We start from the raw sequence: 4,092 nt of genomic DNA, 5'->3' as shown, positions 1-4,092 counted from the left end.
CTTTTAACCCTGAAAATACCAAAGGAAGACAAAAACACACTTTTCCCAACATTAGTACTTAAAAAGGGTTAATTTTATGCCTCATTTGATGTAATTTATATGTTGTATTTTACACACATCAAATACCCCCACACTTGAATCTTTGCTTGTCCTCAAGCAAAACTCTTTTTAATGTGTCTTACACTCCCAAATGGAATGGGTAGAAGAGAAGGTTTTGGGCTTTTCTTGAGTGTCGGGATTCCAAGATCTTTATTAGGTTTTATTTTTATTTTATTTATAATCGTATTCGTTATGATTTATTTAGAACATTACATAAGAGAAATTACTTATTTGGGCATAACATGCCTCTTTAAAATTTCATTTATATACAAGTTCACATACATCACGGGAGATCACTCAACACTCGGCCGAAGATGTATTTTGTGAAACACTCGGGACCGGCATGGAACTTACTTCTACCATATGCTTGCCAAGCAGTCAATCCTCCTCCTTTTTAACTATTAACCCCTGTAAATATCAAGAGGACTTTGGGGAAGGGTTAGGCTTGGGTTAAAGGTAGGTGGTTTTGGGTTAGTGGTTAGTAAAAAAGGGCGAAAGGCGTAAAAAGCGTCGGTTTTCGTAAAACTTTTTATTTTTGTAACTTTTTATTCTAGTGAAGCATTTTTCAAACAAAGTTCCTTTTGATGAACTTGTTTATTTATTGCTTGACTTCATTTTTTTATAAGGAATGTCACATGAAAACCGAGCTTTTTATTAAAACAAGGGGTTTAAAATGAAAAAGGGTTTTGGTGGGTAAAGGGTGTTTGTTTTGTGGGTTTAGAAATGAAAAGGTTTAGGCTCAAAGGGGTTAACTAGGGGGATTTTGGGTAGGTGGTTAAAAAAAAAACATAATGGTGTTGAAAGAAAAAGGGGTTAGTCCTAATGCCTCCATCATTTACTTGGGTTTATGTTGGTAAGGACCGGGAATGTATCGTCATGGCAAGTTCTAGAGTCGTAAGAAACCAAGCGGCTATTCACAAAAGAAACGAAAAATGAGCATTTAGTTTAAAGATGTGTATTTGTATGCTCAATAAAGGCTCAAAACTCACTTTTTGAGGGAATGGGTTTTTATGTGATCAAGTATATATAATCAAATTTTAACTAGATTTGTCATGCCGTTTCATAATTTTCTTATGTTGGTTCTTTTTATCATGACGCTATCTGTTGTAAATTCGTAAAATATAACCTTTTTAGAACTTGTTATTCCCAAATTAAACCAAGCCAAGTAAAAAAAATGAAAAGTTTTTTGAAAAAAAATTGGGGTGTTTAGCGGTTCCAATAGAGTTTTGTGTAAGGCTTGTAATTAGGACTTGCAACAATCAAGGTTTTAGCACCCCCCCCCCACACTTAAATTACACATTGTCCTCAATGTTCACTGAACACACCCCTTGTCTAGTTACCTGAACTGGGCGTTTTTCTGCAGATCCTTGAGCACGGGGCCGTGTTGGCTGGGACGGCCCATGCTGAACTTGCTGTAATGAAGAAAAGTCGTCGGGAGGTTCTGTTTTTGTGCATGAGGTGTTGGTTCAAGTTTCCCTTCGTATCCTTCACCATCCCGAGTGTGTTTTATTCCTGAAAATTAAAACTAAACTAGAAAGCATAAAGGTTAATCTAAACTAAACTAAGGATAGTTCCGCGGAATGCCTCCGTGGTACGCCACGTTTATAAGGGTCATTGGCTAGACCCAAAGCCAGTCATATGTTACCCAAGTGGGATGTTTTTCATCCCATGTTGCACCGTCGGAGAGCATCATCCAAACTTGAGTCTATGACTTTCATGTAGTTGACCGGGTCATCGTCTTCTACTCTTTTACCAACTCCAAACTTCATTTCCTTGTCCCCGACCCTCAATGTTAGTGTCCCACCATTCATGTCTACCACTACGTGGGCTGTAGCTAGGAATGGCCTCCCTAAGATGAGTGGTACTTCGGTATCCTCTTCCATATCTAGTATGACAAAGTCGGCTGGGAAGACAAAGTCTCTGACTTTAACTAATAGATTTTCAGCGACACCTTGTGGGTATTTAACCGACCTATCGGCGAGTTATATGCTCATTTTTGTAGGGCTTGTTTTCCTTAGGCCTAGTCGGTCGACCATTGATGCGGGCATGAGGTTGATACTAGCCCCGAGGTCGGCTAGTGCGTTACGAATGGATGATTCACCAATTGAACAAGGGATAGTGAAGCTTCCGGGACTAATCTTCTTTTGTGGGAGTTTATTGAGTAGCAAGGCGGAGCATTCTTCACTTAAATTAACTAATTGCAATGATTCGATTTTCCTTTTGTGAGTGAGGAAGTCCCTCATAAATTTTGAATATTTAGGCATTTGGGTTAGGACTTCAACAAATGGAATATTAACATGCAATTGTTTTAGTAAATTTACGAACTTTGTGAATTGCTCGTCGGTCTTTTGGCGAAGTAAGCGACCGGGGTACGGCACCGGAGGATTCTTAGTGGGCTCTTGATTTGGCGGAGGAGCTGTCTCTTGTTGGGGTGTCGGCGAGGTTGTGGTTTGACTAGACCGGCTCTTTTCAGTTGGAGGTAGCAGAGCCTCCTCGGGACCTACGGTACGGTTTATCAATGTGATGAGATGCACTTGCGCCTTTGGGTTGGTTTCGGTATTGCTTGGTAACGCGCTTTGTGGTCTCTCAGAGAAATTTTGAGCTAGTTGATTTATTTGTTTTTCAATGTTTTGAATACTAGCTTGTTGATTTCTAAAGTTCAATCCCAGTTGTTGAAATCGATCCGAGTTTTTCTTTTCGGTGTCGGAGATGAGGCGAGATTCGGTATCTTCAAGCCTCTCTCGACCCCCTTGTTGTTGAGGGAAATTTTGTGACTCGTTTCTTGGTTATTGAAAGTTTGTTCGTTGGTTTAGGTTTTGTTGGTTACTACTATTGTCGGGTTCTCTCCAACCAAGGTTAGGGTGGTTACGCCATCCTTGGTTGTAGGTACCCGTTGGAGGACACGACGGCCTAGGTCTATTATCAATGTAGTTTACCGTTTCTGTTTGATTATCCATTTCTTTCATACAACTCCAATTTTCATGTGGCCCACCACATCCTTCACAAGCCATAACCGAGACCGTTTTTGCCATTTCTAACTTTTTGATTTTTGAAGAGAGGGCCTCGATTTGGGCTTGCAAGGAGGTGCTTTCATCAACCTTATGGTTGCCCAAGGCAATAGATTTTGTGCCTTGGGGGGTGTGCCACTGAAAATTGGTTTGAGCAATTTCCTCAATTTGATTATAAATTTCATTTGGGAGACGATTACCTAAAAGTCCCCCGGAGCTAGAGTCAAGTGTTTGTCTTGTGTGTGGCAACAACCCATTATAGAAAGTGGATACTTGTTGCCATACCGTAATACCATGATGAGGACACTTTCTTAGTAGCTCCTTGAACCTTTCCCAAGTTTCATATAAGGATTCCCCGTCCTCTTGTGAATATGTGTTAATTTCAGTCATTAATTTAGTCGTTTTAGCAGGAGGGAAATACTTATAAAAAAACTTTTCGGCTAGTTCATCCCAAGTGTTTACCGAACCAACTGGGAGGGTATTAAGCCAAGCCTTAGCTCGGTCTTTTAGTGAGAATGGAAACATTCGAAGGCGGATGGCGTCATTTGATGCTCCATTGATCCGAAAAGTATCACATATTTCAAGAAGTTAGTAATATGTAAATGGGGATCTTTGTCCGCAAGCCCGTGGAAGGTTGCGGAGTTTTGAAGCATTTGTATCAAATGCGGCCAAGTTCAAAGTTGTTGGCCTCGACATTCGGTGCATTGACAGCGGCGCCGAGATTACCCACGGTGGGCCGTAGGTAATCCATGAGGGTACGTTGATCCGCCATTGGAAGTGGGTCCCCCGAAACTTTCTCTTGATTTTTAGCTTTAAGTCTTTTTCTTAGAAAGCGTTCGGGTTCGTCTAGAGGTTCTTTTATGTCTCTGGAGCTCATACACTGCGTAGAAAATTCAGATGTGGCGCCTGGGTTCCAAGTCCTACAATAAAAACAAAAAAGAACGTTGGTCAGAAGTTTCACCACGGCCCCGTACTCAGATGAACA

At 40.8% G+C, this 4,092-nt stretch overlaps 1 non-coding gene across 1 annotated transcript; it reads left to right on the top strand.

Moving 5' to 3' along the window:
• Positions 1 to 3,396: 3,396 nt before the first annotated feature.
• LOC118489836 lies at positions 3,397 to 3,503 on the top strand. Its single transcript, XR_004887849.1, has one exon. It is a non-coding gene; the product is annotated as a small nucleolar RNA R71 (small nucleolar RNA).
• Positions 3,504 to 4,092: the final 589 nt, after the last annotated feature.

This window comes from Helianthus annuus, chromosome 2, assembly GCF_002127325.2.
Source record: "Helianthus annuus cultivar XRQ/B chromosome 2, HanXRQr2.0-SUNRISE, whole genome shotgun sequence".
NCBI lineage: Eukaryota > Viridiplantae > Streptophyta > Magnoliopsida > Asterales > Asteraceae > Helianthus > Helianthus annuus.
The sequence above is the reverse complement of the archived record's forward strand: the minus strand, read 5'-3'. Positions and strand labels throughout refer to the sequence as shown.